This window comes from Heterodontus francisci, chromosome 49, assembly GCF_036365525.1.
Source record: "Heterodontus francisci isolate sHetFra1 chromosome 49, sHetFra1.hap1, whole genome shotgun sequence".
NCBI lineage: Eukaryota > Metazoa > Chordata > Chondrichthyes > Heterodontiformes > Heterodontidae > Heterodontus > Heterodontus francisci.
The window spans coordinates 12,667,301-12,693,367 of record NC_090419.1 but is presented as its reverse complement, the minus strand read 5'-3'; the positions used below and the strand labels follow the sequence as shown (position 1 = coordinate 12,693,367).

General features: G+C 59.9%; 1 protein-coding gene across 1 annotated transcript in view; it reads right to left on the bottom strand.

Annotated features, from left to right (window-relative positions):
- slc38a5b (solute carrier family 38 member 5b) overlaps positions 1-11,153 on the bottom strand; it is a 147,013-nt gene extending 135,860 nt beyond the window's left edge. Inside the window, exon 1 of the mRNA XM_068024240.1 lies at positions 10,979-11,153. The gene's annotated coding sequence lies outside the window, so the exon portion shown is untranslated. The remainder of the gene's footprint in view (positions 1-10,978) is intronic.
- Between the last annotated feature and the right edge of the window lie 14,914 nt (positions 11,154-26,067).

The following is a 26,067-nucleotide window of genomic DNA, read 5'->3' as shown; positions in this document are numbered from 1 at the left end:
CAGGACAGTACCCCAGTGTTATACAGTGACAGACCTGTCCCCACCAGGATAGTACCCCAGTATTATACAGTGACAGACCCATCCCCACCAGTACTGTACCCCCGTGTTATACAGTGACAGACCTGTCCCCACCAGGATAGTACCCCAGTATTATACAGTGACAGACCTGTCCCCACCAGGATAGTACCCCAGTGTTATACAGTGACAGACCTGTCCCCACCAGTACTGTACCCCAGTGTTATACAGTGACAGACCTGTCCCCACCAGGATAGTACCCCAGTATTATACAGTGACAGACCTGTCCCCACCAGTACTGTACCCCAGTGTTATACAGTGACAGACCTGCCCCCACCAGTACTGTACCCCAGTGTTATACAGTGACAGTCCTGTCCCCACCAGTACTGTACCTCAGTGTTATACAGTGACAGACCTGTCCCCAGCAGTACTGCACCCCCGTGTGAAACAGTGACAGACCTGTCCCCACCAGTACTGTACCCCAGTGTAATACAGTGACAGACCCGTCCCCACCAGTACTGTACCCCAGTGTGATACAGTGACAGACCTGTCCACACCAGTACTGTATCCCAGTGTAATACAGCGACAGATCTGTCCCCAGCAGTACTGTACCCCAGTGTAATACAGTGACAGACCTGTCCCCACCAGTACTGTATCCCAGTGTAATACAGTGACAGACCTGTCCCCACCAGTACTGTACCCCAGTGTAATACAGCGACAGACCTGTCCCCAGCAGTACTGTACCCCAGTGTAATACAGTGACAGACCTGTCTCCACCAGTACTGTACCCCAGTGTTATACAGTGACAGACCCGTCCCCACCAGTACTGTACCCCAGTGTAATACAGTGACAGACCTGTCCCCACCAGTACTGTACCCCAGTGTAATACAGTGACAGACCTGTCCCCACCAGTACTGTACCCCAGTGTTAAACAGTGACAGACCCGTCCCCACCAGTACTGTACCCCAGTGTTAGACAGTGACAGACCTGTCCCCACCAGTACTGTACCCCAGTGTTAGACAACGACAGACCCGTCCCCACCAGTACTGTACCCCAGTTTAATACAGTGACAGACCTGTCCACACCAGTACTGTACCCCAGTTTAATACAGTGACAGACCTGTCCCCAGCAGTACTGTACCCCAGTTTAATACAGTGACAGACTGTCTCCTCCAGTACTGTACCCCAGTGTAATACAGTGACAGACCTGTCCCCACCAGTACTGTACCCCAGTGTAATACAGTGACAGGCCTGTCCCCACCAGTACTGTACCCCAGTTTAATACAGTGACAGACCTGTCCCCACCAGTACTGTACCCCAGTGTAATACAGTGACAGACCTGTCCCCACCAGTACTGTACCCCAGTTTAATACAGTGACAGACCTGTCCCCACCAGTACTGTACCCCAGTTTAATACAGTGACAGACTGTCTCCTCCAGTACTGTACCCCAGTATAATAGTGACAGACCTGTCCCCACCAGTACTGTACCCCAGTGTAATACAGTGACAGACCTGTCCCCACCAGTACTGTACCCCAGTTTAATACAGTGACAGACCTGTCCCCACCAGTACTGTACCCCAGTTTAATACAGTGACAGACTGTCTCCTCCAGTACTGTACCCCAGTGTAATACAGTGACAGACCTGTCCCCACCAGTACTGTACCCCAGTGTTATACAGTGACAGACCTGTCCCCACCAGTACTGTACCCCAGTTTAATACAGTGACAGACTGTCTCCTCCAGTACTGTACCCCAGTGTAATACAGTGACAGACCTGCCCCACCAGTACTGTACCTCAGTGTTATACAGTGACAGACCTGTCCCCACCAGTACTGTACCCCAGTATTATACAGTGACAGACCCATCCCCACCAGTACTGTACCCCCGTGTTATACAGTGACAGACCTGTCCCCACCAGGATAGTACCCCAGTATTATACAGTGACAGACCTGTCCCCACCAGGATAGTACCCCAGTGTTAAACAGTGACAGACCTGTCCCCACCAGTACTGTACCCCAGTATTATACAGTGACAGACCCATCCCCACCAGTACTGTACCCCCGTGTTATACAGTGACAGACCTGTCCCCACCAGGATAGTACCCCAGTATTATACAGTGACAGACCTGTCCCCACCAGGATAGTACCCCAGTGTTAAACAGTGACAGACCTGTCCCCACCAGTACTGTACCCCAGTGTTATACAGTGACAGACCTGTCCCCACCAGTACTGTATCCCAGTGTTATACAGTGACAGACCCGTCCCCACCAGTACTGTACCCCGGTGTCATACAGCGACAGACCTGTCCCCACCAGTACTGTATCCCAGTGTTCTACAGTGACAGACCTGTCCCCACCAGTACTGTACCCCAGTGTTATACAGTGACAGACCTGCCCCACCAGTACTGTACCTCAGTGTTATACAGTGACAGACCTGTCCCCACCAGTACTGTACCCCAGTATTATACAGTGACAGACCCATCCCCACCAGTACTGTACCCCCGTGTTATACAGTGACAGACCTGTCCCCACCAGGATAGTACCCCAGTATTATACAGTGACAGACCTGTCCCCACCAGGATAGTACCCCAGTGTTATACAGTGACAGACCTGTCCCCACCAGTACTGTACCCCAGTGTTATACAGTGACAGACCTGTCCCCACCAGGACAGTACCCCAGTGTTATACAGTGACAGACCTGTCCCCACCAGGATAGTACCCCAGTATTATACAGTGACAGACCCATCCCCACCAGTACTGTACCCCCGTGTTATACAGTGACAGACCTGTCCCCACCAGGATAGTACCCCAGTATTATACAGTGACAGACCTGTCCCCACCAGGATAGTACCCCAGTGTTATACAGTGACAGACCTGTCCCCACCAGTACTGTACCCCAGTGTTATACAGTGACAGACCTGTCCCCACCAGGATAGTACCCCAGTATTATACAGTGACAGACCTGTCCCCACCAGTACTGTACCCCAGTGTTATACAGTGACAGACCTGCCCCCACCAGTACTGTACCCCAGTGTTATACAGTGACAGTCCTGTCCCCACCAGTACTGTACCTCAGTGTTATACAGTGACAGACCTGTCCCCAGCAGTACTGCACCCCCGTGTGAAACAGTGACAGACCTGTCCCCACCAGTACTGTACCCCAGTGTAATACAGTGACAGACCCGTCCCCACCAGTACTGTACCCCAGTGTGATACAGTGACAGACCTGTCCACACCAGTACTGTATCCCAGTGTAATACAGCGACAGATCTGTCCCCAGCAGTACTGTACCCCAGTGTAATACAGTGACAGACCTGTCCCCACCAGTACTGTATCCCAGTGTAATACAGTGACAGACCTGTCCCCACCAGTACTGTACCCCAGTGTAATACAGCGACAGACCTGTCCCCAGCAGTACTGTACCCCAGTGTAATACAGTGACAGACCTGTCTCCACCAGTACTGTACCCCAGTGTTATACAGTGACAGACCCGTCCCCACCAGTACTGTACCCCAGTGTAATACAGTGACAGACCTGTCCCCACCAGTACTGTACCCCAGTGTAATACAGTGACAGACCTGTCCCCACCAGTACTGTACCCCAGTGTTAAACAGTGACAGACCCGTCCCCACCAGTACTGTACCCCAGTGTTAGACAGTGACAGACCTGTCCCCACCAGTACTGTACCCCAGTGTTAGACAACGACAGACCCGTCCCCACCAGTACTGTACCCCAGTTTAATACAGTGACAGACCTGTCCACACCAGTACTGTACCCCAGTTTAATACAGTGACAGACCTGTCCCCAGCAGTACTGTACCCCAGTTTAATACAGTGACAGACTGTCTCCTCCAGTACTGTACCCCAGTGTAATACAGTGACAGACCTGTCCCCACCAGTACTGTACCCCAGTGTAATACAGTGACAGGCCTGTCCCCACCAGTACTGTACCCCAGTTTAATACAGTGACAGACCTGTCCCCACCAGTACTGTACCCCAGTGTAATACAGTGACAGACCTGTCCCCACCAGTACTGTACCCCAGTTTAATACAGTGACAGACCTGTCCCCACCAGTACTGTACCCCAGTTTAATACAGTGACAGACTGTCTCCTCCAGTACTGTACCCCAGTATAATAGTGACAGACCTGTCCCCACCAGTACTGTACCCCAGTGTAATACAGTGACAGACCTGTCCCCACCAGTACTGTACCCCAGTTTAATACAGTGACAGACCTGTCCCCACCAGTACTGTACCCCAGTTTAATACAGTGACAGACTGTCTCCTCCAGTACTGTACCCCAGTGTAATACAGTGACAGACCTGTCCCCACCAGTACTGTACCCCAGTGTTATACAGTGACAGACCTGTCCCCACCAGTACTGTACCCCAGTTTAATACAGTGACAGACTGTCTCCTCCAGTACTGTACCCCAGTGTAATACAGTGACAGACCTGCCCCACCAGTACTGTACCTCAGTGTTATACAGTGACAGACCTGTCCCCACCAGTACTGTACCCCAGTATTATACAGTGACAGACCCATCCCCACCAGTACTGTACCCCCGTGTTATACAGTGACAGACCTGTCCCCACCAGGATAGTACCCCAGTATTATACAGTGACAGACCTGTCCCCACCAGGATAGTACCCCAGTGTTATACAGTGACAGACCTGTCCCCACCAGTACTGTACCCCAGTGTTATACAGTGACAGACCTGTCCCCACCAGGACAGTACCCCAGTGTTATACAGTGACAGACCTGTCCCCACCAGGATAGTACCCCAGTATTATACAGTGACAGACCCATCCCCACCAGTACTGTACCCCCGTGTTATACAGTGACAGACCTGTCCCCACCAGGATAGTACCCCAGTATTATACAGTGACAGACCTGTCCCCACCAGGATAGTACCCCAGTGTTATACAGTGACAGACCTGTCCCCACCAGTACTGTACCCCAGTGTTATACAGTGACAGACCTGTCCCCACCAGGATAGTACCCCAGTATTATACAGTGACAGACCTGTCCCCACCAGTACTGTACCCCAGTGTTATACAGTGACAGACCTGCCCCCACCAGTACTGTACCCCAGTGTTATACAGTGACAGTCCTGTCCCCACCAGTACTGTACCTCAGTGTTATACAGTGACAGACCTGTCCCCAGCAGTACTGCACCCCCGTGTGAAACAGTGACAGACCTGTCCCCACCAGTACTGTACCCCAGTGTAATACAGTGACAGACCCGTCCCCACCAGTACTGTACCCCAGTGTGATACAGTGACAGACCTGTCCACACCAGTACTGTATCCCAGTGTAATACAGCGACAGATCTGTCCCCAGCAGTACTGTACCCCAGTGTAATACAGTGACAGACCTGTCCCCACCAGTACTGTATCCCAGTGTAATACAGTGACAGACCTGTCCCCACCAGTACTGTACCCCAGTGTAATACAGCGACAGACCTGTCCCCAGCAGTACTGTACCCCAGTGTAATACAGTGACAGACCTGTCTCCACCAGTACTGTACCCCAGTGTTATACAGTGACAGACCCGTCCCCACCAGTACTGTACCCCAGTGTAATACAGTGACAGACCTGTCCCCACCAGTACTGTACCCCAGTGTAATACAGTGACAGACCTGTCCCCACCAGTACTGTACCCCAGTGTTAAACAGTGACAGACCCGTCCCCACCAGTACTGTACCCCAGTGTTAGACAGTGACAGACCTGTCCCCACCAGTACTGTACCCCAGTGTTAGACAACGACAGACCCGTCCCCACCAGTACTGTACCCCAGTTTAATACAGTGACAGACCTGTCCACACCAGTACTGTACCCCAGTTTAATACAGTGACAGACCTGTCCCCAGCAGTACTGTACCCCAGTTTAATACAGTGACAGACTGTCTCCTCCAGTACTGTACCCCAGTGTAATACAGTGACAGACCTGTCCCCACCAGTACTGTACCCCAGTGTAATACAGTGACAGGCCTGTCCCCACCAGTACTGTACCCCAGTTTAATACAGTGACAGACCTGTCCCCACCAGTACTGTACCCCAGTGTAATACAGTGACAGACCTGTCCCCACCAGTACTGTACCCCAGTTTAATACAGTGACAGACCTGTCCCCACCAGTACTGTACCCCAGTTTAATACAGTGACAGACTGTCTCCTCCAGTACTGTACCCCAGTATAATACAGTGACAGACCTGTCCCCACCAGTACTGTACCCCAGTGTAATACAGTGACAGACCTGTCCCCACCAGTACTGTACCCCAGTTTAATACAGTGACAGACCTGTCCCCACCAGTACTGTACCCCAGTTTAATACAGTGACAGACTGTCTCCTCCAGTACTGTACCCCAGTGTAATACAGTGACAGACCTGTCCCCACCAGTACTGTACCCCAGTGTTATACAGTGACAGACCTGTCCCCACCAGTACTGTACCCCAGTTTAATACAGTGACAGACTGTCTCCTCCAGTACTGTACCCCAGTGTAATACAGTGACAGACCTGTCTCCACCAGTACTGTACCCCAGTTTAATACAGTGACAGACTGTCTCCTCCAGTACTGTACCCCAGTGTAATACAGTGACAGACCAGTCCCCACCAGTACTGTACCCCAGTTTAATACAGTGACAGACCTGTCCCCACCAGTACTGTACCCCAGTTTAATACAGTGACAGACCTGTCCTCACCAGTACTGTACCCCAGTTTAATACAGTGACAGACCTGTCCTCACCAGTACTGTACCCCAGTTTAATACAGTGACAGACTGTCTCCTCCAGTACTGTACCCCAGTTTAATACAGTGACAGACCTGTCCCCACCAGTACTGTACCCCAGTTTAATACAGTGACAGACTGTCTCCTCCAGTACTGTACCCCAGTGTAATACAGTGACAGACCTGTCTCCACCAGTACTGTACCCCAGTTTAATACAGTGACAGACCTGTCTCCTCCAGTACTGTACCCCAGTTTAATACAGTGACAGACTGTCTCCTCCAGTACTGTACCCCAATTTAATACAGTGACAGACTGTCTCCTCCAGTACTGTACCCCAGTGTTATACAGTGACAGACCTGTCCCCACCAGTACTGTACCCCAGTTTAATACAGTGACAGACCTGTCCCCACCAGTACTGTACCCCAGTTTAATACAGTGACAGACTGTCTCCTCCAGTACTGTACCCCAGTTTAATACAGTGACAGACCTGTCCCCACCAGTACTGTACCCCAGTTTAATACAGTGACAGACCTGTCCCCACCAGTACTGTACCCCAGTTTAATACAGTGACAGACTGTCTCCTCCAGTACTGTACCCCAGTTTAATACAGTGACAGACCTGTCCCCACCAGTACTGTACCCCAGTTTAATACAGTGACAGACCTGTCCCCACCAGTACTGTACCCCAGTTTAATACAGTGACAGACTGTCTCCTCCAGTACTGTACCCCAGTTTAATACAGTGACAGACCTGTCCCCACCAGTACTGTACCCCAGTTTAATACAGTGACAGACCTGTCCCCACCAGTACTGTACCCCAGTTTAATACAGTGACAGACTGTCTCCTCCAGTACTGTACCCCAGTTTAATACAGTGACAGACCTGTCCCCACCAGTACTGTACCCCAGTTTAATACAGTGACAGACTGTCTCCTCCAGTACTGTACCCCAGTTTAATACAGTGACAGACCTGTCCCCACCAGTACTGTACCCCAGTTTAATACAGTGACAGACTGTCTCCTCTAGTACTGTACCCCAGTTTAATACAGTGACAGACCTGTCCCCACCAGTACTGTACCCCAGTTTAATACAGTGACAGACCTGTCCCCACCAGTACTGTACCCCAGTTTAATACAGTGACAGACTGTCTCCTCCAGTACTGTACCCCAGTTTAATACAGTGACAGACCTGTCCCCACCAGTACTGTACCCCAGTATTATACAGCGACAGACCTGTCCCCACCAGTACTGTACCCCAGTTTAATACAGTGACAGACTGTCTCCTCCAGTACTGTACCCCAGTTTAATACAGTGACAGACTGTCTCCTCCAGTACTGTACCCCAGTGTTATACAGTGACAGACCTGTCCCCACCAGTACTGTACCCCAGTGTTATACAATGACAGACCTGTCCCCACCAGTACTGTACCCCAGTGATATACAGTGACAGACTGTCTCCTCCAGTACTGTACCCCAGTGTTATACAGTGACAGACCTGTCCCCACCAGTACTGTACCCCAGTGTTATACAATGACAGACCTGTCCCCACCAGTACTGTACCCCAGTGATATACAGTGACAGACTGTCTCCTCCAGTACTGTACCCCAGTTTAATACAGTGACAGGCCTGTCCCCACCAGTACTGTACCCCAGTTTAATACAGTGACAGACTGTCTCCTCCAGTACTGTACCCCAGTTTAATACAGTGACAGGCCTGTCCCCACCAGTACTGTACCCCAGTTTAATACAGTGACAGACTGTCTCCTCCAGTACTGTACCCCAGTGTAATACAGTGACAGACCTGTCTCCACCAGTACTGTACCGCAGTTTAATACAGTGACAGACTGTCTCCTCCAGTACTGTACCCCAGTGTAATACAGTGACAGACCTGTCCCCACCAGTACTGTACCCCAGTTTAATACAGTGACAGACCTGTCCCCACCAGTACTGTACCCCAGTTTAATACAGTGACAGACTGTCTCCTCCAGTACTGTACCCCAGTTTAATACAGTGACAGACCTGTCCCCACCAGTACTGTACCCCAGTTTAATACAGTGACAGACTGTCTCCTCCAGTACTGTACCCCAGTGTAATACAGTGACAGACCTGTCCCCACCAGTACTGTACCCCAGTGTTATACAGTGACAGACCTGTCCCCACCAGTACTGTACCCCAGTTTAATACAGTGACAGACTGTCTCCACCAGTACTGTACCCCAGTTTAATACAGTGACAGACCTGTCCCCACCAGTACTGTACCCCAGTGTAATACAGTGACAGACCTGTCCCCACCAGTACTGTACCCCAGTTTAATACAGTGACAGACTGTCTTCTCCAGTACTGTACCCCAGTGTAATACAGTGACAGACCTGTCCCCACCAGTACTGTACCCCAGTTTAATACAGTGACAGGCCTGTCCCCACCAGTACTGTACCCCAGTGTAATACAGTGACAGACCTGTTCCCAACTGTACTGTACCCCAGTTTAATACAGTGACAGACTGTCTCCTCCAGTACTGTACCCCAGTGTAATACAGTGACAGACCTGTCCCCACCAGTACTGTACCCCAGTGTAATACAGTGACAGGCCTGTCCCCACCAGTACTGTACCCCAGTTTAATACAGTGACAGACCTGTCCCCACCAGTACTGTACCCCAGTTTAATACAGTGACAGACTGTCTCCTCCAGTACTGTACCCCAGTTTAATACAGTGACAGACCTGTCCCCACCAGTACTGTACCCCAGTGTTATACAGTGACAGACTGTCTCCTCCAGTACTGTACCCCAGTTTAATACAGTGACAGACCTGTCCCCACCAGTACTGTACCCCAGTTTAATACAGTGACAGACCTGTCCCCACCAGTACTGTACCCCAGTGTAATACAGTGACAGACTGTCTCCTCCAGTACTGTACCCCAGTGTAATACAGTGACAGACCTGTCCCCACCAGTACTGTACCCCAGTTTAATACAGTGACAGACTGTCTCCTCCAGTACTGTACCCCAGTGTAATACAGTGACAGACTGTCTCCTCCAGTACTGTACCCCAGTGTAATACAGTGACAGACCTGTCCCCACCAGTACTGTACCCCAGTGTAATACAGTGACAGGCCTGTCCCCACCAGTACTGTACCCCAGTTTAATACAGTGACAGACCTGTCCCCACCAGTACTGTACCCCAGTTTAATACAGTGACAGACCTGTCCCCACCAGTACTGTACCCCAGTTTAATACAGTGACAGACCTGTCCCCACCAGTACTGTACCCCAGTTTAATACAGTGACAGACCTGTCCCCACCAGTACTGTACCCCAGTTTAATACAGTGACAGACTGTCTCCTCCAGTACTGTACCCCAGTGTAATACAGTGACAGACTGTCTCCTCCAGTACTGTACCCCAGTTTAATACAGTGACAGACCTGTCCCCACCAGTACTGTACCCCAGTTTAATACAGTGACAGACTGTCTCCTCCAGTACTGTACCCCAGTGTAATACAGTGACAGACCTGTCCCCACCAGTACTGTACCCCAGTGTAATACAGTGACAGACCTGTCCCCACCAGTACTGTACCCCCGTGTTATACAGTGACAGACCTGTCCCCACCAGTACTGTACCCCAGTGTAATACAGTGACAGACTGTCTCCTCCAGTACTGTACCCCAGTGTAATACAGTGACAGGCCTGTCCCCACCAGTACTGTACCCCAGTGTAATACAGTGACAGACTGTCTCCTCCAGTACTGGGCAGTCACCCCAAACAAGTCAACAGTGAATCAGGTGAGCCAGAGGGTAAGTCGTGCAAGCAGCAGCGAGTGGAAATGACATCTCCTGGCTCAGAGCTGCAGAGTGGTTACATTTCAGTCTCCCATTCTCTGAGCACTGTGCATCTCACTGTATTTACTGTCTGCAGTACGCAGTGAGCCGCACAAACCAGGACTGGGTGCTCAGTGAGGGCAGTGGTGGGGGGGGGGGGGGGGGGGGAATACGGTCGTGTAATACATTATTTTCGATGCATTGAGTTGTTGTGATCTGGAACGTGCTGCCTGAAAGGGCGGTGGGAGCAGATTCAATAGTAACTTTCAAAAGGAGAGTTGGAGAAAGACTGGAAGGGGGAAAATTTGCAGGGATTTGGGGAATGAGCTGGAGGGGGTTGCGGGGAGAGTGGGATTCATCGGATAGCCGCCTTCCACGCTGCATATTCCCAATGCCAGCTCAAGATTCCCGCGGAGCCCTCGAGGGGCTGCACTTACCTGGTCGACAGACTGGAGAGTCCAGAGGGAGTTCAGCCGATCGGATATCCGGAGCGTGGAACAAGGGTGAGTGTCTGTGTGAGCATCGGGCAATTCAGGTCTGCAGAGAGAACTCGCTCAGCCGGCTTATTTATAGACTGAGGTTTCTCCTGGCACTTGTCGGAGTCCCGGCCAAGCCTGTAATAATAAGTGCACCCACCGAATCAGCACTGACCGTCCTGGTGAACCATTTCTCCCAGCCTTAACCCTTCCAAAGCCTCCGGCAACAGGTTAAAAGGAGAGCACACTCGGGCAGCTCCCGACACGGCTTCGGACCGCAACCTTTACCTCCCGAGGATCTCTCCAAACGCCTCTCAGTCAGCGCAGCTTTTACCCGAAGCGAGATCGCAGTCGCAATGTCGGAATGAATGTCCGCACAGCAAGATCCCACAAAGCGAGCCCCGGATCAACAGTTTTTTTTTTTTAAAACGCGATGTTGGCACTGTGGGAGGGTCAGTACTGAGGGAGGGTCAGTACTGAGGGAGCGCCGCACTGTCGGAGGGTCAGTACTGAGGGAGCGCCGCACTGTCGGAGGGTCGGTACTGAGGGAGCGCCGCACTGTCGGAGGGTCAGTACTGAGGGAGCGCCGCACTGTCGGAGGGTCGGTACTGAGGGAGCGCCGCACTGTCGGAGGGTCGGTACTGAGGGAGCGCCGCACTGTCGGAGGGTCGGTACTGAGGGAGCGCCGCACTGTCGGAGGGTCGGTACTGAGGGAGCGCCGCACTGTCGGAGGGTCGGTACTGAGGGAGCGCCGCACTGTCGGAGGGTCGGTACTGAGGGAGCGCCGCACTGTCGGAGGGTCAGTACTGAGGGAGCGCCGCACTGTCGGAGGGTCAGTACTGAGGGAGAGCCGCACTGTCGGAGGGTCAGTACTGAGGGAGAGCCGCACTGTCGGAGGGTCAGTACTGAGGGGGGGGTCAGTACTGAGGGGGGGGTCAGTACTGAGGGGGGGTCAGTACTGAGGGAGTGTCGCACTGTCGGAGGGTCAGTACTGAGGGAGTGCCGCACTGTCGGAGGGTCAGTACTGAGGGGGTGCCGCACTGTCGGGGGGTCAGTACTGAGGGAGCGCCCCACTGTCGGAGGGTCAGTACTGAGGGAGGGCCGCACTGTTGGAGGGTCAGTACTGAGGGAGCGCCCCACTGTCGGAGGGTCGGTACTGAGGGAGGGCCGCACTGTCGGAGGGGCAGTACTGAGGGAGCGCCCCACTGTCGGAGGGGCAGTACTGAGGGAGCGCCGCACTGTTGGAGGGTCAGTACTGAGGGAGCGCCCCACTGTTGGAGGGTCTGTACTGAGGGAGCGCCGCACTGTCGGAGGGTCAGTACTGAGGGAGCGCCCCACTGTTGGAGGGTCTGTACTGAGGGAGCGCCGCACTGTTGGAGGGTCAGTACTGAGGGAGCGCCCCACTGTCGGAGGGTCAGTACTGAGGGAGGGCCGCACTGTTGGAGGGTCAGTACTGAGGGAGGGCCGCACTGTCGGAGGGACGGTACTGAGAGAGTGCCGCACTGTCGGAGGGGCAGTACTGAGGGAGCGCCGCACTGTCGGAGGGTCTGTACTGAGGGAGGGCCGCACTGTCGGAGGGGCAGTACTGAGGGAGCGCCCCACTGTCGGAGGGTCAGTACTGAGGGAGCGCCGCACTGTCGGAGGGTCAGTACTGAGGGAGCGCCGCACTGTCGGAGGGTCAGTACTGAGGGAGCGCCCCACTGTCGGAGGGTCAGTACTGAGGGAGCGCCGCACTGTCGGAGGGTCAGTACTGAGGGAGCGCCCCACTGTCGGAGGGTCAGTACTGAGGGAGCGCCGCACTGTCAGAGGGTCAGTACTGAGGGAGTGCCGCACTGTCAGAGGGTCAGTACTGAGGGAGCGCCCCACTGTCGGAGGGTCAGTACTGAGGGAGCGCCCCACTGTTGGAGGGTCTGTACTGAGGGAGCGTCGCACTAGGTGTTAATTCACTTCAGACATCACACTCGCCCCAGGGGCTCAGGGGGGGAAAAAAAGCTGATAATTAAATTAAACTGAGGTCCCTGTCTGTTCACTAAGGGGGAACGTCAAAGATCCTGCAGCCACACCAGGTGGAATAGCAGGGGGGGGAGGTTTCCCCAGTGTCTGGGAGGGTGGGGGGGGGTGTTTCCCCCCCCACCACACACACATCCCCATCCCCCCCCCCACTCACACATCCCCATCCCACCCCCCACTCACACATCCCCATCCCCCCCCCCCCACTCACACATCCCCATCCCCCTCCCTCCCGCACACACACCTCCCTCCCTCGCACACACACACACCTCCCTCCCTCGCACACACACACACCTCCCTCCCTCCCTCCCGCACACACACACACCTCCCTCCCGCACACACACACACCTCCCTCCCTCGCACACACACACACCTCCCTCCCTCCCTCCCGCACACACACACACCTCCCTCCCGCACACACACACACCTCCCTCCCTCGCACACACACACACCTCCCTCCCTCCCTCCCGCACACACACACACCTCCCTCCCGCACACACACACACCTCCCTCCCGCACACACACACACACCTCCCTCCCGCACACACACACACACCTCCCTCCCGCACACACACACACACCTCCCTCCCGCACACACACACCTCCCTCCCGCACACACACACACACCTCCCTCCCGCACACACACACACACCTCCCTCCCGCACACACACACACCTCCCTCCCGCACACACACACACCTCCCTCCCTCTCGCACACACACACCTCCCTCCCTCCCTCCCGCACACACACACACCTCCCTCCCGCACACACACCTCCCTCCCTCCCGCACACACACACACCTCCCTCCCGCACACACCTCCCTCCCTCCCGCACACACACCTCCCTCCCTCGCACACACACACACCTCCCTCCCTCCCTCCCGCACACACACCTACCTCCCTCCCGCACACACACACACCTCCCTCCCGCACGCGCACACACCTCCCTCCCGCACGCGCACACACCTCCCTCCCGCACACGCACACACCTCCCTCCCGCACACGCACACACCTCCCTCCCGCACACGCACACACCTCCCTCCCGCACACGCACACACCTCCCTCCCGCACACGCACACACCTCCCTCCCGCACACGCACACACCTCCCTCCCGCACACGCACACACCTCCCTCCCGCACACGCACACACCTCCCTCCCGCACACGCACACACCTCCCTCCCGCACACGCACACACCTCCCTCCCGCACACGCACACACCTCCCTCCCGCACACGCACACACCTCCCTCCCGCACACGCACACACCTCCCTCCCGCACACGCACACACCTCCCTCCCGCACACGCACACACCTCCCTCCCGCACACACACACACCTCCCTCCCTCCCGCACACACACACACCTCCCTCCCTCCCGCACACACACACACCTCCCTCCCTCGCACACACACACACACACACCTCCCTCCCGCACACCTCCCTCCCTCCCGCACACACACACACCTCCCTCCCGCACACACACACACCTCCCTCCCGCCCGCACACACACCTCCCTCCCTCCCGCACACACACCTCCCTCCCTCCCGCACACACACCTCCCTCCCTCCCGCACACACACCTCCCTCCCTCCCGCACACACACCTCCCTCCCTCCCGCACGCACACACACCTCCCTCCCTCCCGCACGCACACACACCTCCCTCCCGCACGCACACACACCTCCCTCCCGCACGCACACACACCTCCCTCCCGCACACACACACACCTCCCTCCCGCACACACACCTCCCTCCCTCCCTCCCGCACACGCACACACCTCCCTCCCGCACACGCACACACCTCCCTCCCGCACGCGCACACACCTCCCTCCCGCACGCGCACACACCTCCCTCCCTCCCACACACACCTCCCTCCCTCCCACACACACCTCCCTCCCGCACACACACACCTCCCTCCCGCACACACACACCTCCCTCCCGCACACACACACCTCCCTCCCGCACACACACACCTCCCTCCCGCACACACACACCTCCCTCCCTCCCGCACACACACACACACCTCCCTCCCGCACACACACACACACCTCCCTCCCTCCCACACACACACACCTCCCTCCCGCACACATACACACACCTCCCTCCCGCACACACACACACACCTCCCTCCCTCCCACACACACACACCTCCCTCCCGCACACACACCTCCCTCCCTCCCTCCCGCACACACACACACCTCCCTCCCTCCCACACACACACCTCCCTCCCTCCCGCACACACACACACCTCCCTCCCTCCCGCACACACACACACCTCCCTCCCGCACACACACACACACCTCCCTCCCTCCCACACACACACACCTCCCTCCCACACACACACACCTCCCTCCCGCACGCACACACACCTCCCTCCCTCCCGCACACCTCCCTCCCTCCCGCACACACACACACACCTCCCTCCCTCCCACACACACACACCTCCCTCCCGCACACACACACCTCCCTCCCGCACACACACACCTCCCTCCCGCACACACACACCTCCCTCCCGCACACACACACCTCCCTCCCGCACACACACCTCCCTCCCTCCCTCCCGCACACACACACACCTCCCTCCCTCCCACACACACACCTCCCTCCCTCCCACACACACACCTCCCTCCCTCCCACACACACACACACCTCCCTCCCTCCCGCACACACACACACACCTCCCTCCCGCACACACACACACACCTCCCTCCCTCCCACACACACACACCTCCCTCCCGCACACACACACACACCTCCCTCCCTCCCACACACACACACCTCCCTCCCTCCCACACACACACACCTCCCTCCCGCACACACACACCTCCCTCCCGCACACACACACCTCCCTCCCGCACACACACACCTCCCTCCCGCACACACACACACACCTCCCTCCCTCCCGCACACCTCCCTCCCTCCCGCACACACACACACCTCCCTCCCGCACACACACACCTCCCTCCCGCACGCGCACACACCTCCCTCCCTCCCACACACACACACCTCCCTCCCGCACACACGCACACCTCCCTCCCTCCCGCACACACACACACCTCCCTCCCTCCCGCACACACACACACCTCCCTCCCTCCCGCACACACACCTCCCTCCCGCACACACACACACCTCCCTCCCGCACACACGCACACCTCCCTCCCTCCCGCACACACGCACACCTCCCTCCCTCCCGCACACACGCACACCTCCCTCCCTCCCGCACACACACACACCTCCCTCCCTCCCGCACACACACACACCTCCCTCCCTCCCACACACACACACCTCCCTCCCGCACACACATACCTCCCTCCCTCCCACACGCACCTCCCTCCCTCCCGCACGCACCTCCCTCCCTCCCGCACGCACACACCTCCCTCCCGCACGCACACACCTCCCTCCCGCGCGCACACACCTCCCTCCCGCACGCACACACCTCCCTCCCGCACGCACACACCTCCCTCCCGCACGCACACACACACCTCCCTCCCTCCCACACACACCTCCCTCCCTCCCACACACACACACCTCCCTCCCGCACACACACACCTCCCTCCCGCACACACACACCTCCCTCCCTCCCACACACACACACCTCCCTCCCACACACACCTCCCTCCCTCCCACACACACCTCCCTCCCTCCCACACACACCTCCCTCCCTCCCGCACACACCTCCCTCCCTCCCGCACACACCTCCCTCCCTCCCGCACACACCTCCCTCCCTCCCGCACACACCTCCCTCCCTCCCGCACACACCTCCCTCCCTCCCGCACACACCTCCCTCCCTCCCGCACACACACACCTCCCTCCCGCACACACACACCTCCCTCCCGCACACACACACCTCCCTCCCGCACACACACACCTCCCTCCCGCACACACACACCTCCCTCCCGCACACACACACCTCCCTCCCGCACACACACACCTCCCTCCCGCACACACACACCTCCCTCCCGCACACACACACCTCTCTCCCTCCCACACACACCTCTCTCCCTCCCACACACACCTCCCTCCCTCCCACACACACCTCCCTCCCTCCCACACACACCTCCCTCCCTCCCACGCACACACACCTCCCTCCCTCCCACGCACACACACCTCCCTCCCTCCCACGCACACACACCTCCCTCCCGCACGCACACACACCTCCCTCCCGCACGCACACACACCTCCCTCCCGCACGCACACACACCTCCCTCCCGCACGCACACACACCTCCCTCCCGCACGCACACACACCTCCCTCCCGCACGCACACACACCTCCCTCCCGCACGCACACACACCTCCCTCCCGCACGCACACACACCTCCCTCCCGCACGCACACACACCTCCCTCCCGCACACACACCTCCCTCCCGCACACACACCTCCCTCCCGCACACACACCTCCCTCCCGCACACACCCCTCCCTCCCGCACACACACCTCCCTCCCGCACACACACACCTCCCTCCCGCACACACACACCTCCCTCCCGCACACACACACCTCCCTCCCGCACACACACACCTCCCTCCCGCACACACACACCTCCCTCCCGCACACACACACCTCCCTCCCGCACACACACACCTCCCTCCCGCACACACACACCTCCCTCCCGCACACACACACCTCCCTCCCGCACACACACACCTCCCTCCCGCACACACACACCTCCCTCCCTCCCACACACACACACCTCCCTCCCGCACGCGCACACACCTCCCTCCCTCCCGCACACAAACCTCCCTCCCGCACACACACACCTCCCTCCCTCCCACACACACCTCCCTCCCTCCCACACACACCTCCCTCCCTCCCACACACACACACCTCCCTCCCTCCCACACACACACACCTCCCTCCCTCCCACACACACACACCTCCCTCCCTCCCACACACACACACCTCCCTCCCTCCCACACACACACACCTCCCTCCCTCCCACACACACACACCTCCCTCCCTCCCACACACACACACCTCCCTCCCTCCCACACACACCTCCCTCCCTCCCACACACACACCTCCCTCCCTCCCACACACACACCTCCCTCCCTCCCACACACACACCTCCCTCCCTCCCACACACACACCTCCCTCCCTCCCACACACACACCTCCCTCCCTCCCACACACACACACACCTCCCTCCCACACACACACACACCTCCCTCCCACACACACACACACCTCCCTCCCTCCCACACACACCTCCCTCCCTCCCACACACACACACCTCCCTCCCTCCCACACACACCTCCCTCCCTCCCACACACACCTCCCTCCCGCACGCGCACACACCTCCCTCCCGCACGCGCACACACCTCCCTCCCGCACACGCACACACCTCCCTCCCGCACACGCACACACATCCCTCCCGCACACGCACACACCTCCCTCCCGCACACGCACACACCTCCCTCCCGCACACGCACACACCTCCCTCCCTCCCACACACACCTCCCTCCCACACACACCTCCCTCCCTCCCACACACACCTCCCTCCCTCCCACACACACCTCCCTCCCTCCCACACACACCTCCCTCCCTCCCACACACACCTCCCTCCCTCCCACACACACACACACCTCCCTCCCTCCCACACACACACACACCTCCCTCCCTCCCACACACACACACACCTCCCTCCCTCCCACACACACACACCTCCCTCCCTCCCGCACACACACCTCCCTCCCGCACGCACACACACCTCCCTCCCTCCCACACACACCTCCCTCCCTCCCACACACACCTCCCTCCCTCCCACACACACCTCCCTCCGTCCCACACACACCTCCCTCCCGCACACACACACACCTCCCTCCCGCACACACACACACCTCCCTCCCGCACACACACACACACCTCCCTCCCGCACACACGCACACCTCCCTCCCTCCCGCACACACGCACACCTCCCTCCCTCCCGCACACACGCACACCTCCCTCCCTCCCGCACACACACACACCTCCCTCCCTCCCACACACACACACCTCCCTCCCGCACACACATACCTCCCTCCCTCCCACACACACACACCTCCCTCCCGCACACACATACCTCCCTCCCTCCCACACACACCTCCCTCCCTCCCGCACGCACCTCCCTCCCTCCCGCACGCACCTCCCTCCCTCCCGCACGCACACACCTCCCTCCCGCACGCACACACCTCCCTCCCGCACGCACACACCTCCCTCCCGCACGCACACACCTCCCTCCCGCACGCACACACCTCCCTCCCGCACGCACACACCTCCCTCCCGCACGCACACACCTCCCTCCCGCACGCACACACACACCTCCCTCCCTCCCACACACACCTCCCTCCCTCCCACACACACACACCTCCCTCCCGCACACACACACCTCCCTCCCGCACACACACACCTCCCTCCCTCCCACACACACCTCCCTCCCACACACACACACCTCCCTCCCACACACACACACCTCCCTCCCACACACACACACCTCCCTCCCGCACACACACACACCTCCCTCCCGCACACACACACACCTCCCTCCCGCACACACACACACCTCCCTCCCGCACACACACACACCTCCCTCCCGCACACACACACACCTCCCTCCCGCACACACACACCTCCCTCCCTCCCACACACACCTCCCTCCCTCCCACACACACCTCCCTCCCACACACACACACCTCCCTCCCACACACACACACCTCCCTCCCGCACACACACACACCTCCCTCCCGCACACACACACACCTCCCTCCCGCACACACACACACCTCCCTCCCGCACACACACACACCTCCCTCCCGCACACACACACCTCCCTCCCGCACACACACACCTCCCTCCCTCCCGCACACACACACACCTCCCTCCCGCACACACACACACCTCCCTCCCGCACACACACCTCCCTCCCGCACACACACCTCCCTCCCGCACACACACCTCCCTCCCGCACACACACCTCCCTCCCGCACACACACCTCCCTCCCGCACACACACCTCCCTCCCGCACACACACCTCCCTCCCGCACACACACACCTCCCTCCCGCACACACACACCTCCCTCCCGCACGCGCACACACCTCCCTCCCGCACACACACACACCTCCCTCCCTCCCACACACACACACACCTCCCTCCCTCCCACACACACCTCCCTCCCTCCCACACACACACACCTCCCTCCCTCCCACACACACCTCCCTCCCTCCCACACACACCTCCCTCCCTCCCACACACACCTCCCTCCCTCCCACACACACCTCCCTCCCTCCCACACACACCTCCCTCCCTCCCACACACGCACACACCTCCCTCCCGCACGCGCACACACCTCCCTCCCGCACGCGCACACACCTCCCTCCCGCACGCGCACACACCTCCCTCCCGCACACACACACACCTCCCTCCCGCACACACACACACCTCCCTCCCGCACACACACACACCTCCCTCCCGCACACACACACACCTCCCTCCCGCACACACACACACCTCCCTCCCGCACACACACACACCTCCCTCCCGCACACACACACACCTCCCTCCCGCACACACACACACCTCCCTCCCGCACACACACACCTCCCTCCCTCCCACACACACACACCTCCCTCCCGCACGCGCACACACCTCCCTCCCTCCCGCACACAAACCTCCCTCCCTCCCGCACACAAACCTCCCTCCCGCACACACACACCTCCCTCCCTCCCACACACACCTCCCTCCCTCCCTCCCACACACACACACCTCCCTCCCTCCCACACACACACACCTCCCTCCCTCCCACACACACACACCTCCCTCCCTCCCACACACACACACCTCCCTCCCTCCCACACACACCTCCCTCCCTCCCGCGCACACACCTCCCTCCCGCACGCGCACACACCTCCCTCCCGCACACACACACACCTCCCTCCCTCCCACACACACACCTCCCTCCCTCCCACACACACACCTCCCTCCCTCCCACACACACACCTCCCTCCCTCCCACACACACACCTCCCTCCCTCCCACACACACACCTCCCTCCCTCCCACACACACACCTCCCTCCCACACACACACACACCTCCCTCCCTCCCACACACACACACCTCCCTCCCACACACACACACCTCCCTCCCTCCCACACACACCTCCCTCCCTCCCACACACACCTCCCTCCCGCACGCGCACACACCTCCCTCCCGCACACGCACACACCTCCCTCCCGCACACGCACACACCTCCCTCCCGCACACACACACACCTCCCTCCCTCCCACACACACCTCCCTCCCTCCCACACACACCTCCCTCCCTCCCACACACACCTCCCTCCCTCCCACACACACCTCCCTCCCTCCCACACACACCTCCCTCCCTCCCACACACACACACACCTCCCTCCCTCCCACACACACACACACCTCCCTCCCTCCCACACACACACACACACCTCCCTCCCTCCCACACACACACACCTCCCTCCCTCCCGCACACACACCTCCCTCCCGCACGCACACACACCTCCCTCCCTCCCACACACACCTCCCTCCCTCCCACACACACCTCCCTCCCTCCCACACACACCTCCCTCCCGCACACACACACACCTCCCTCCCGCACACACACACACCTCCCTCCCGCACACACACACACCTCCCTCCCGCACACACACACACCTCCCTCCCGCACACACACACACCTCCCTCCCGCACACACACACACCTCCCTCCCGCACACACACACCTCCCTCCCTCCCGCACACCTCCCTCCCGCACACACACACACCTCCCTCCCGCACACACACACACCTCCCTCCCGCACACACACCTCCCTCCCGCACACACACCTCCCTCCCGCACACACACCTCCCTCCCGCACACACACCTCCCTCCCGCACACACACCTCCCTCCCGCACACACACCTCCCTCCCGCACACACACCTCCCTCCCGCACACACACCTCCCTCCCGCACACACACCTCCCTCCCGCACACACACCTCCCTCCCGCACACACACACCTCCCTCCCGCACGCGCACACACCTCCCTCCCGCACACACACACACCTCCCTCCCTCCCACACACACACACACCTCCCTCCCTCCCACACACACCTCCCTCCCTCCCACACACACACACCTCCCTCCCTCCCACACACACCTCCCTCCCTCCCACACACACCTCCCTCCCTCCCACACACACCTCCCTCCCTCCCACACACACCTCCCTCCCTCCCACACACGCACACACCTCCCTCCCGCACGCGCACACACCTCCCTCCCGCACGCGCACACACCTCCCTCCCGCACGCGCACACACCTCCCTCCCGCACACACACACACCTCCCTCCCGCACACACACACACCTCCCTCCCGCACACACACACACCTCCCTCCCGCACACACACACACCTCCCTCCCGCACACACACACACCTCCCTCCCGCACACACACACCTCCCTCCCTCCCACACACACACACCTCCCTCCCTCCCACACACACACACACCTCCCTCCCTCCCACACACACCTCCCTCCCTCCCACACACACCTCCCTCCCTCCCGCACACACACACACCTCCCTCCCGCACACACACACCTCCCTCCCTCCCACACACACACACCTCCCTCCCTCCCACACACACACACACCTCCCTCCCTCCCACACACACCTCCCTCCCTCCCACACACACCTCCCTCCCTCCCACACACACACACCTCCCTCCCTCCCGCACACACACACCTCCCTCCCTCCCGCACACACACACCTCCCTCCCGCACGCACACACGCCTCCCTCCCTCCCACACACGCCTCCCTCCCTCCCACACACGCCTCCCTCCCTCCCGCACGCGCACACACCTCCCTCCCGCACGCGCACACACCTCCCTCCCGCACGCGCACACACCTCCCTCCCGCACACACACACACCTCCCTCCCGCACACACACACACCTCCCTCCCTCCCACACACACCTCCCTCCCTCCCACACACACCTCCCTCCCTCCCACACACACCTCCCTCCCTCCCACACACACCTCCCTCCCTCCCACACACACCTCCCTCCCTCCCACACACACACACACCTCCCTCCCTCCCACACACACACACACCTCCCTCCCTCCCACACACACACACACCTCCCTCCCTCCCACACACACACACACCTCCCTCCCTCCCACACACACACACACCTCCCTCCCTCCCACACACGCACACCTCCCTCCCTCCCACACACGCACACACCTCCCTCCCGCACGCGCACACACCTCCCTCCCGCACACACACACACCTCCCTCCCGCACACACACACACCTCCCTCCCGCACACACACACACCTCCCTCCCGCACACACACCTCCCTCCCGCACACACACACACCTCCCTCCCGCACACACACACCTCCCTCCCGCACACACACACCTCCCTCCCTCCCGCACACACACACCTCCCTCCCTCCCGCACACACACACCTCCCTCCCTCCCGCACACACACACCTCCCTCCCTCCCGCACACCTCCCTCCCGCACACACACACACCTCCCTCCCGCACACACACCTCCCTCCCGCACACACACCTCCCTCCCGCACACACACACCTCCCTCCCTCCCTCCCGCACACACACACACCTCCCTCCCTCCCACACACACACCTCCCTCCCTCCCGCACACACACACACCTCCCTCCCTCCCGCACACACACACACCTCCCTCCCGCACGCACACACACCTCCCTCCCGCACGCACACACACCTCCCTCCCTCCCACACACACACACACACCTCCCTCACTCCCACACACACACACACACCTCCCTCCCTCCCGCACACACACACCTCCCTCCCTCCCGCACACACACACCTTCCTCCCTCCCGCACACACACACCTCCCTCCCTCCCGCACACACACACCTCCCTCCCTCCCGCACACACACACACCTCCCTCCCGCACACACACACACCTCCCTCCCGCACACACACACACCTCCCTCCCGCACACACACACACCTCCCTCCCGCACACACACACCTCCCTCCCTCCCTCCCGCACACACACACCTCCCTCCCTCCCACACACACACCTCCCTCCCTCCCGCACACACACACACCTCCCTCCCTCCCGCACACACACACACCTCCCTCCCTCCCGCACACACACACACCTCCCTCCCGCACGCACACACACCTCCCTCCCGCACGCACACACACCTCCCTCCCTCCCACACACACACACCTCCCTCCCTCCCACACACACCTCCCTCCCTCCCACACACACACACACACCTCCCTCCCTCCCGCACACACACACCTCCCTCCCTCCCGCACACACACACCTCCCTCCCTCCCGCACACACACACACCTCCCTCCCGCACACACACACACCTCCCTCCCGCACACACACACACCTCCCTCCCGCACACACACACCTCCCTCCCGCACACACACACCTCCCTCCCGCACACACACCTCCCTCCCTCCCTCCCGCACACACACACACCTCCCTCCCTCCCACACACACACACACCTCCCTCCCTCCCACACACACACACACCTCCCTCCCTCCCGCACACACACACCTCCCTCCCTCCCGCACACACACACACCTCCCTCCCTCCCGCACGCACACACACCTCCCTCCCTCCCGCACGCACACACACCTCCCTCCCTCCCGCACGCACACACACCTCCCTCCCTCCCGCACGCACACACACCTCCCTCCCGCACGCACACACACCTCCCTCCCTCCCTCCCGCACACACACACACCTCCCTCCCGCACACACACACACCTCCCTCCCGCACACACACCTCCCTCCCTCACGCACACACACCTCCCTCCCGCACACACACCTTCCTCCCGCACGCACACACCTCCCTCCCGCACACGCACACACCTCCCTCCCGCACACACACCTCCCTCCCGCACGCGCACACACACACACACACACCTCCCTCCCGCACACACACCTCCCTCCCTCCCGCACACACACACCTCCCTCCCACACACACCTCCCTCCCTCCCACACACACACACCTCCCTCCCGCACACACACACCTCCCTCCCGCACACACACACCTCCCTCCCTCCCACGCACACACACCTCCCTCCCGCACGCACACACACCTCCCTCCCGCACACACACCTCCCTCCCGCACACACACCTCCCTCCCGCACACACACCTCCCTCCCGCACACACACCTCCCTCCCGCACACACACACCTCCCTCCCGCACACACACACACCTCCCTCCCGCACACACACACCTCCCTCCCGCACACACACACCTCCCTCCCGCACACACACACCTCCCTCCCGCACACACACACCTCCCTCCCGCACACACACACCTCCCTCCCGCACACACACACCTCCCTCCCTCCCACACACACACCTCCCTCCCTCCCACACACACACACCTCCCTCCCGCACGCGCACACACCTCCCTCCCGCACGCACACACACCTCCCTCCCGCACGCACACACACCTCCCTCCCGCACACACACCTCCCTCCCGCACACACACACCTCCCTCCCTCCCACACACACCTCCCTCCCTCCCACACACACACACCTCCCTCCCTCCCACACACACACACCTCCCTCCCTCCCACACACACACACCTCCCTCCCTCCCACACACACCTCCCTCCCTCCCACACACACCTCCCTCCCTCCCACACACGCACACACCTCCCTCCCTCCCACACACGCACACACCTCCCTCCCGCACGCGCACACACACCTCCCTCCCGCACACACACACACCTCCCTCCCTCCCACACACACACCTCCCTCCCTCCCACACACACACACACCTCCCTCCCTCCCACACACACCTCCCTCCCTCCCACACACACCTCCCTCCCTCCCACACACACACACCTCCCTCCCTCCCACACACACCTCCCTCCCTCCCACACACACCTCCCTCCCTCCCACACACACCTCCCTCCCTCCCACACACACCTCCCTCCCTCCCACACGCGCACACACCTCCCTCCCGCACGCGCACACAACCTCCCTCCCGCACGCGCACACACCTCCCTCCCGCACGCGCACACACCTCCCTCC